We start from the raw sequence: 10656 nt of genomic DNA on the forward strand, positions 1-10656 counted from the left end.
CTATCTTTCCAAACCTGAAGTACCTTCTGCCCCCTCCTGCCTCTTCGGTCCAGTCCTTGTCCCCTGCCTGCTCACTTCCTGCCCCCCGACCCAAGCAGGCCAGCATTCCAGTCCCAGGCTGGAGGGACCCCGACACTCTGTTCATGCAGGTTCGCCATTTTCAGGCGAGGGCACTGAGGATCGTGGAGGAGAAAGAGTCTCGAACACACGCGAGCGGCGGCCGGCAGCAGGAGGCCAGAAGGCGCGGCTCACGGCTACTGCCCCCACGGAACTGTCAGAGGCGTGAGGGGACTCCCGCCTCCTCCCGGACTAAGCGCGGAGCTCCGGGGTCACTCTGCTGAGCTGGGACGCTAAGGGGGCGTGGCCTTCAGGGCCGTACCAAGAGCGCGGATTCGCAGGGGGGAAGCCTAGCCCCAGAAACAAGCGCACGGCCGGGTTAGGCGGAGCGGCGCCGCCGTCGGCCACGCTCCCAACCCCGCAGCCGGCGCGGGCGGTGGTAGCGCCTCAGTGGTGTGGGCCTGCGTCCTGCTCAGGTGTCCGTACTGCAGCCGGCCGACCGTGGTGAGTACGTGCGTTCGCTGGTGCTGGGTTGGCGGGGTCCGGTCGTCAGGACTCTGGGTGCCCGGGCTCCGGGGCCCGACGCCTTCTGGCCGCCTCGGCCGCCCTGGCCCTCGGCATGGGGGCGGGCTCTTGGGCCGGGTCACTGCCCAATTCGCCAGACGCGGAAAGCGCGGCTCCCATTTCGGCCCTTCTTAGGGTGGCCCTTCCCCTCGAGCTGACCTCTCGCGGAGGCTTGAGGGTCGTCGTTTCCACGGCCGAAGGCGCCCTACCGGCCGTTCGGCGGAGGCTCGGGTCTTGGCGTGAGAGGGCTCCAGACCCCACGCCGCCACCCTTGGGCTAAGCCACTTTTCCTCTCTGAGCCTCAGGTTCCCCGTCTGTACAGTGGGCCTCAGGAGGCGGCCACTTATTGGGTTCACTCACGTAGGACGCGCTCGATGAGTGTGGGTGGGACCCGAATCTGATCTCGCAGCATCAGGTGGGCTCAGTCGAGCCCGCCAGCCCGGCCTCTCCTGGGAAACGTTCTGCGTGCCGGCGGCATCCCTGGGGGATAGTGCTCCTCGCGGGCAGGTGCCTTGGCAGGTGCTTTGCCGGGCTCTGCTGGGCAACCGTGACACCCTTAGCTCGTGGGAGCAATTGGGAAGGAGGTGGAGGTCTTCTGGGCGGCGGGGGCACTTGACCTCGACTTTTTGCTTTTCATTTCTCGATGAGAGTCACCATTGCGTGAGCCGGTGACCAGTACTGAGAAGTTTGGGGCCATTTCAAAGAACGTGGCTGCCTCCTCTCGTAGACCGACAAAATACATCCTTCCTTCTGAGCTTGGCCGAAGTAGGGAATAGTGCTAAGACCAAGGGAGACAGGTCTGGAATGGGTAGTCCTCGGTTGGCATCTTGGCAGGACACAACTTCTTGGAGCCTCTGTTTCCTACTCAGTAGCCCAGATGGTGATAACAGCCCACCCTGTAGGCCCCCACAGGGTTGAGGTTCAGAGGTTCAGAAGAGAGGGTCTCGGAGGATGACATTGAGAACTGTGACATTCCATGTAAGCTGAGCAGTTAACTAACCCTCTGGGATCCAGTGTCCTCACTGTGCAATGCTGTAATTCACAGGCCTGTTTGGGGAGAAAGCATTGATTCATCAACCACTGACAAGTTCTGTCTACACAAGTCCCCTTTGAGTGGTTGTGAGCTTGGCTTGATCAGGAAAAAAGTCCAAACATCCCGGTTAGTAAAGCAGTGCACCCAGAAGAAACCACTTTCTTTTCTTTGTGTCCCTCTACGGAGTTCTCATTTTCCTTTCGAGAGAATGGTCAGTTCTGGAGCTTCTCATGATTTTCATACCACCTAGTTTAATCAAGTCTAAAAACGTGGTCTGCATTTCAGAGAACAGAATATTGGCTTCCAGTTGGGTTGTAGTGTTGAAAACTTCAGAGTGATCGTAACTCTCCCAAATCCTTCGTGTCTAGCACTTGAAAACGTTACAGGTAGGTTTGAGGTGAAAGGAATGTACTTCAGCACCTGGAAGTAGCAACCTTGACTGCAGTCAGCATGAGTAAGGCAGGCGAAACTCCTGAGTGGCATGAGTTTGTAAACAATTCATGAGATGTATGAGGTGCTTGTTGCCAGACAAGCCTTACATTTTAGGACATGCCGATGACTCTGAATTGATCCTTCCTTAACCCTTTGAACATTAGGATCCGAGTTCAATAAAGTTCACACGTACTTAGGAGATAGACTATTTGAAATCAGAACTGCTTGGCAAATCCAGAACATTTACTTGTTAAACTCATGGAACATTTCAAGTTCATAAAAATGTAGCTCTTAAGCAACTTTTTTTTCCCCCCTAATAGAGGCTTCTGTAATTGTGGGACTTTTCATGGTTCCAGAGGGCCCAGCTGCCCTGGCAACATCTGCTTCCTCATGCTTTAGGAAGGGGGAGAGCCCTGGATGGGGTGGAGGGTGTGGTGTCAGGGGACCTGAGTCCCGGCTCAGGCACTAGCACTGTGTGCCTTTCACCAAGGCACCCCAGGCCCAGGGACCTCAGGTTAGTGCTGTGGGATTTAACTTACATGTCAGATTCATTTAAAAATTAAAATGAGAAAAAAGTGAAATGGAGAAATGACTTTTTATAAAAATAGATTTTATTCTGTTTACAAAATTACTAAGTGCTCATTATTTTAAAAAATACTCTTATATCAGAAGGAGAAAAACAGATACCATATGCTAACACATATATATGGAATCTAAAAAAAAAAATAGTTCTGAAGAACTTAGGGGCAGGACAGGAATAAAGACACAGACGTAGAGAATGGACTTGAGGACACGGGGAGGGGGAAGGGTAAGCTGGGATGAAGTGAGAGAGTGGCATGGACTTATATATGCTACCAAATGTAAAATAGATAGCTAGTGGGAAGCAGCTGCATGGCACAGGGAGATCAGCTCGGTGCTTTGTGACCACCTAGAGAGCTGGGATAAGGAGGGTGGGAGGGAGACACAAGAGGGAGGGGATATGGGGATACATGTATACGTATAGCTGATTCACTTTGTTATACTGCAGAAACTAACACAACATTGTAAAGCAATTATACTTCAATAGAGATGTTAAAAAAAAAAAACTCTTACAGAAATACTCAATATAATAGTGAACATTCCTCATAGCCTTACACTGAGACAAAAAAATTACTGCTAGTGGTGTAGTATATATTCTCCAGATATTTTTCTTCACATATAAAAACACTTATTACCTAGATTTTTTTTTTTTTACTTAAAATAGCAGGAATTTTTTACTATTTAAATTTAAAACACAGAATTAAGATGAAACTAGTCATGTTGTTCTGAGTCTTGCTTTTTATAACTTAACATGATGTCTTTCTATAGCACTATGTAAAGACCTACCTCATTCCTTTTTTAAAACCTCATTCTTTTTAAAAATGACAATACCCCAGTATCCAATATTATTGAAAAAAAATTATGTTGTTTGCAGCCTTTTACTGTTTTGAATTCTGCTGCAATGATTAGCCTTGTTCTTTATCTTTCAGCGATTAGACAAATATTTTTGCATAATGAATTCTTAGAAGTGGAAGAACTGGAACATTTTTGAGCTTTTAAATGTAGTCATTTAACAGATGTTGATTACCTGTGATATATCAGGCACTATTTGAGGTGTTAGGCCTATAGCAGTGAACATAACACACAAGTCCTCCATGGCTCTGACACATGGTCTGTCAAATGATGATATAATTTTAGATTTAACATTTTACTATATGTCAGATTCATTTGAAAATTGAAATGGAGAAATGACTGTTTTTTATAAAAATGTATTTTTTCTGTTTACAAAATTATTAAATGCTCATTATAAAAAGTCTCTTACAGAAATGTGCAATATAGACAGCGAATGTCCTTCATAGCCTTACACTGAGACAGTTTCCAGATGGAGAAAAATAGTACAGAGGAGTATGTGTGTTTGTAAAAATGGGGTGACTTTAAATGTCAATAAATATTGCCAAACTTCCCTCCAAAAATGATAATCTTGTTATGTTCCCACCAGCAGAGACTCATCATTTTTTTTTTAATTAATTAATTTTATTTTATTTTTGGCTGTGTTGGGTCTTCGTTGCTGCACGCAGGCTTTCTCTAGTTGCGGCGAGCGGGGGCTACTCTTTGTTGCGGTGCATGGGCTTCTCGTTGCGGTGGCTTCTCTTGTTGCAGAGCACTAGCTCTAGGTGCGCGGGCTTCAGTAGTTGTGGCTCGCGGGCTTAGTTGCTCCACAGCATGTGGGATCTTCCCGGACCAGGCCTTGAACCCGTGTCCCTTGCATCGACAGGTGGGTTCTTAACCACTGTACCACCAGGGAAGCCCAAGACTCATCATTTTTTAATTCATAATTCTAGGGCCAGTTGCTAACTGCTAAGGGCAGAGATGCTTTTTGTTTTTTGGCCGCACCATGAGTGCCATGTGACCTTAGTTCCTGGACCAGGGAATCGAACCCTCACCCCCTGCAGTGGAAGCACAAAGTCTTAACCACTGGACTGCAAGGGAAGCCCAGAGATGCTTTTATTTCAGGAAAATTTATGTGAGACTCTGAGCTAAGTTTGTATTAGGTATATATATATATATATATATATATATATATATGGCACAGAACAGTGTATTCTTCTCTTAGGTTTTCGGACTTTCTTACTTCTCTCTGGATGAATTCATCATTTAGGAATCTTACTCTGCCTAAATCTGTGTCATACCATTTTAGAGCTCTACATCCTAAAAGTGTTTTTCCTTCCCCAACCCCCTCCCCAAGTGAGGTGTTTACATTGGTTGTGTGCCTGCTGGGATGTGTGTGTGTGAAGGTGGCGGAGGAGGCCCATGGCGCAAACCATGGCTCTTTGCGGACTGGTGGCTCCTGTTGGTTGGGTCCACTGGAGCCAAATTCATCAGCCTGTGTTATGCCTGTTGCTCGTTGGCATGGCAACACGCTCGGGGATGTTGTGAACAAAGCAGCTGGGGGACCTGGTCCTTCTTCTGGGTGGCTTGAGGAGAAAGCTGCTGACATAGGGGCTTACTTGTTTTACTTACAAAGAGGTGATGTGGTGGGGGAACATCTAAGAATTATCCTTTAATTGGAGTGCTGGAGGGTGAGGCATTCTGGTCTGTACGCAGCTGAGAGAATTGTACACGTGCTTCCCTGAAATTAATGTTTCAAAGCTAAACTAGAATAAAATGATGAGCCAGACTGTGGTGCCATCAGCCGTAGACTGTTTCTCAGAGAACTGGATTCTTTGGGAGTGACCTGTAGTAGGAAAATAGGACGGAAAAAGCTGAGTTTTGTCCCCTGGTTGTAATCACGGAGAAGATGGACTCTGTGAGGATACTCTGATGTGGGGTTGTGTAATCTGCTTCTAGGTGAACATCAAGAATGATGGTTAGTCATTTTTAAAAAAAAATCTCCCCTAGTTTTTTGTCTTCAGTGCCTTTTCCTGTGGCCCTGTGCACCCCATTCCTTTTGCCAGAGCAGCCTTTCATATCACTTCTTCCTTTGACGCTTAGGTAAGAGCACTGTGACCGAGATAACTTTGATCCTCACGGCACACACCATCACTGCGCCGGGTAGGCTGGGTCTGTACAAAGGTTGGAGGACTGGGTAGGAACACACGAACTCATGCTCAACTTCCCTGAACCCGATGTGCTGACTCTGTATCTACAGGTCACTTGGGGTCAGTTTTCAACACTGAAAACAGGGCTTGCAGTTCTTGAAAACACAGGAGAATGGATCAACCAGTTGTGCCCGGCTTCTTTCAGAAGTGGGGTGTCGGGTGGGACTGTGGTCTTTTGAAGAAGGGCGTTTGTTGGTTTCAGAACCTTTGCGGTTAAGAAACCACATGGCGTTACCTGGACATGTTGGACACCGTCCCTTATGTAATGTGATTTGCAAACTCTAAAAGGTCATTGAGCAAGACCGTCCTGCCTATCTGAAACCCCCACCAGCAAGGTCTCTGCCCCTGCTAGTGACCTTGCTGTCCCCTGGTCCCCGAAGCTCTAAGGACAAAAGACATTTTCCACTTTCCCCTTGTCTTCGCGCTGGGGTGCCTCCACCACACAGTCCCAGCAGTGTTTAGTCTTTGAATCTCCTTCCACTGCCGTGGGCTTATTGTGGCCCCTGTCATTTTCTGCTGTGCCAGCTCTCGAATTGGCCTCCCTGAGTCCAAAATTCTCCCTCCCTGACCCACCCCATCACTTCTCGTGATCTGTCCATGGTACCATTGCTCATGAAGCCCAACTCTTATCAACCCTCCTTTGCTGAAGAATTTACAGTCAGGCTTCCCTGGTGGCGCAGTGGTTGAGAGTCCGCCTGCCGATGCAGGGGACATGGGTTCGTGCCCCTGTCCGGGAAGATCCCACATGCCGCGGAGCGGCTGGGCCCGTGAGCCATGGCCGCTGAGCCTGCGCGTCCGGAGCCTGTGCTTCGCAACGGGAGAGGCCACAGCAGTGAGAGGCCCGCGTACCACAAAAAACAAAAAAGAATTTACAGTCACTCTTACTGTTTTCTGTTTATTTTTCCTTCTTCTCCATCTGCTTCCACCCAGAATATGGAAGTGGCTTATAATAAAAGGAGTCTTATTCTCCCCATCTCTAATGGCAATATGGGGGTTGGAGAGGAATGTGGATTCGTTGAGAACAGAGAAGTCCCTTCATTTCCGCGAGTGTAGGCCAGCACACAGAATAGTACCGGGCAGGAAGCAGGCCCTCAGAAACACTAGCTGGATGAGTGGCGCATGGGTGCTTATGGCTTCTTCTCCCAGGTGTACTGCCCAGCTTTCTCCTGCATATTGACTGAGGTGCCAATATCGGGTCTGATCTATGTTTTTAAAGATTATTCTAAGATACAATATGAACTTTTTGTAGGATTTTAGTTTCCATCTAGGTGTGAAATTTTAAATGTTTCAAGTTCCTCCTGCCACTGATAGTTTATTCAATAATTATTTTTTAATTGAAGGAGAGAAAGAACTTGTGTACTGCCCTTCCATCATAGTATACTATGTCTTTCTGGATATTTCTAGATCAGGTACCTGGATGCCAAAAGCATGAATAAATTTGTTTATTTAAAAAATTCTAATGAAATGAATAAAAGGGATCTAATCTGACCTTTGAGTGTCTGTTGTATGTCAGGTGTTTCATATCTCATGTGGTGATCATATAACAATGTGAGAGGATGGTCAGCAAGGAGACCGAGGCAGAGTAAGCGACGTGCCCAGGGTCCCGTGGTGTGGAGGTGGCACATCTGGGGTTTGAACCAAGGTCTGTCTACCTACAAGGCCCATGTTCTTTTCATGGCTCAACTGGGTTTTATTTTAGGTTGGTTGAATTTCAAGGCCCACACCCTCCTCAGCAAAACCAAGAACCTAGTAATTGAGAGAAGGCCCCAGGAGGCAGGTAGTTTTACCAAAAGACAGTCAAGGGAAGTCATTGTGATGGAGCACAGAATTCATCTCAGAGCCTCGTGGAAGGCAAGGAAAGAAGGACAGGATTCACAGCAAACGTGATGGAAAAAAGGAAGCACTTTTCCTTGGGGCTTCGTATAACGGTCACTGAGTAAGGCACCGGGCAGCAGCCTCCGTACTCAGCAGGCGTTTGAAGAGCCCCTCGTGTGTACCAGGCCCCCTGTGAGGTGCTGGGACTGCACTGTGTGTGGACAAGATCGACAGGATTAGATAGGTGGCTTAGGCCAGGGTGGAGGGAATGTTCTAAAGAACAGAGGAGTGTGACCACAGGTCACCCTTTCTGGAACCCACTGCAGTAAAGGCAGCGAACTTCAGACTCCCTTATAATAGTGTCAGGGCAGCTCTTTGGAGATGGGAGCCAGAGAATAGACCCAGAGTGGTCTATTTTATCAGGCAGGGGTAGAGCAGGGGAGTCTGGGAGAGCGAGCGCGGAGAGACCCTTTGCCAGAGGTGGAAGGCAGGCAGTCCACAGTGGAGGCCCCGAGGCTCTCAGCGCATCCTCCACGCTGTGTCCAGCTATTTTGCCGTGAAAGTTGGAAAGCCTGGCTTGGCTTCTTGCCCCTTATCGGGTGACTGTAGGCAGAGCTGGGAGTTCTCAGAAGGCAGCACTGGTTATGGTTCAGTGCTCCCAGCCAGCATTCTATACCACCGAGTGGGGAGCAAGAGAGATCCTGGAGCTTTTGTGGATTCAGTCATGCAGCAGGTACATGGTGAGCACTGTGTCATGCCAGGCCTCCTGAGCACGAGGGCTACTGAAATGCAGGGCAGCCCCAGCCAGACACCAGCCCAGCAATGCTGTCACCTGATGGTATAGTCAGGATCTTAAACTGCCAGATGAATCCCAGGCCAGGCAGTGAGGCGTCTTCTGTCTACAGCTTGGCCTTGTTCTAAAAAGGTGGTGAAGGGCATGCAAATGGATGATTGAGTGGCTCTGACGCCAGTGGGTCTGGGTTTGAATCCTGCTTCTAACGCCTATCAGCTCCCTGACTTTGGACAAGGCACTCTAATCTCTGTGCTAATTACAGCTCCTGTGCCTCAGAGCGTTGCTGTAAGGAGAACATTAAGTAGTAGAAAGTCATAGTGTGAATGCTTCATACCTGGTAACGGCTGTTACAATTAGTATTTATTTAGAAAAAAGTAGATACGATGGCAGGTGGGGACCTAGGGATAAGATAGCATATGGCTGCTCAAGGCTGTTTGGATTTGTCCCGAGTTTCCTGATGTCCAGAGCAAAGAGGGGGTGGGGCACATCAGGGGTGGGAGTGGCTGCTGATGGGTACAGAGATTTCCTTTGGGGGGCGGGGGTGATGAAAATGTCGTGGGGTTAGCTAATTGTGCTGCTTGTGCAATGGGTGAACATAGTGAAAACCACTGAATCGTGCACTTTAAAATGGTGAATTTGGGGTGGGGGGGCATGAATTATATCTCGATTTTTTTTTAATATTGATTTTTTTTGGCTGCATTGGGTCTTCATTGCTGCGCACGGGCTTTCTCTAGTTGCGGCGAGCAGGGGCTACTCTTCGTTGCAGTGCACGGGCTTCTCATTTGGGTGGCTTCTCTTGTTGCGGAGCACGGGCTCTAGACGTGCAGGCTTCAGTAGTTGTGGCACGCTGGCTCAGTAGTTGTGGCTCGTGGGCTCTAGAGCGCAGGCTCAGTAGTTGTGGCACACGGGCTCTGTTGCTCTGTGGCACGTGGGATCTTCCCGGACCAGGGCTCGAACCTGTGTCCCCTGCCTTGGCAGGCGGATTCTTAACCACTGCGCCCCCAGGGAATTCCCAATATATCTCGATTTTTTAAAATCAGGTTTATCGGTCTCAAGTCCTTGAGCAGCTAGACTCTCACTAGTTCTGCTACTGAGTCCCCATCACCTCGAGCAAGTTGTGCACACCTGCGGCAGACACATTCACTGCTCACGGCGTATTTCTGTCCCCACCCTCCCATCCCTTAGCCCTCTGGAAGTTAACCTCAGCTAACACCCTGTGAGTGGGAGCATGGTGTGTCCCCTCTGCCCTGAAGCGTTTAAGGTCTGGGACCAATCCCTCCCAGTCTTCTCCTCATCACAGAAGCCCTGCAAGTTACATGTTGAGTTGGTGGCATCACAAGGAAAAAGCTGCTTGAAGCACCAAGTCCCCTTAACGAGGCCAAGAGCCTGGCAGAGACACCTGGCCTCCACTGGACATCGTGTAAACTTATGCATTACATCACTTGGGGCATAAGGCAGGGCTGGGAGGAAGACACCTTTCCCCGGTGCTGTGGCCCATGTCCTCATAGCCCCTCCCTCATGCGTGCTGTGTGATGTGGGTCTTTTCTAACCGAAGCCACAGCCGATGCACTGGGACCCGAGTGTGTCCCCACTGCTGGCTGCAGCCGAGTTCACAGCCCTGTCTGTCAGCGAGAGCATTAAACTCAGCCTCTGGGAGCATGTCGAGTGATTGAGTGTACCTGCCTCAAGTGACAGCGTGGTGTAATGTCAGGCCAGCATTTTGTCTTCCTCCCCCCCTTAGAGAACATGGTCAGGCAATCAAAAGCTCTCAGCAGCTCCTGGTTTAGTGTGGGTGGCGTAATAATCGTGGACACTTTTATAGACGCCATGAGACAGTCCTCTATCCCCATGGGGTCTGGTTCTTACCGACTCGCTCATGCTGTTCTGTTGTGAACTTCGATAACCCCGCTGCCCACATCCTACCGTTGAAAAGCATGGTGTGACTCGGCAGGCAGAGATCGCGGAGATGACCTTCAGTTGGTGCTCAGACACACTTGACTGACACCAGCCTTTAACGCATGGCAGTGACCTAATGTCAAGGCGAAATGCAGGCAGAGCTGGGGATCAAAACAGTGCCATCCAAGGCCCAAGCCTGACGGCAATCTGGCCTGACCGCATGATAAAAGCTGGCCCCTGGGAAGTGCGTGGCCACGTGTCTCTCTGCTGTCCTCCGTCAGCGCCTCCATCACTGTGTGTAGCTGCTGGCTGCAGCAGCCTTGTGCGGCTCCTGTCCTCACCACCCCCCCGCCATCCCATCCCCCCACCCCCGGCAGAGACTCCGTCTTCGCTGAAGGGCACCGACTCCTGCTGGCCAAACCTGGGGTGACAGGCCAGCCTGGGAACCA

The 10656-nt window shown here is 49.6% G+C and overlaps 1 protein-coding gene across 2 annotated transcripts in view; it reads left to right on the forward strand.

Annotated features, from left to right (window-relative positions):
* Nucleotides 1-427: 427 nt before the first annotated feature.
* LOC132506410 (NADPH--cytochrome P450 reductase) overlaps nt 428-10656 on the forward strand; it is a 58507-nt gene continuing 48278 nt past the window's right edge. For both annotated transcript variants that reach the window (XM_060125044.1, XM_060125045.1), the window contains exon 1: nt 428-561. The gene's annotated coding sequence lies outside the window, so the exon portion shown is untranslated. The remainder of the gene's footprint in view (nt 562-10656) is intronic.

This window comes from Lagenorhynchus albirostris, chromosome 15 (assembly GCF_949774975.1).
Source record: "Lagenorhynchus albirostris chromosome 15, mLagAlb1.1, whole genome shotgun sequence".
Taxonomy (NCBI): domain Eukaryota; kingdom Metazoa; phylum Chordata; class Mammalia; order Artiodactyla; family Delphinidae; genus Lagenorhynchus; species Lagenorhynchus albirostris.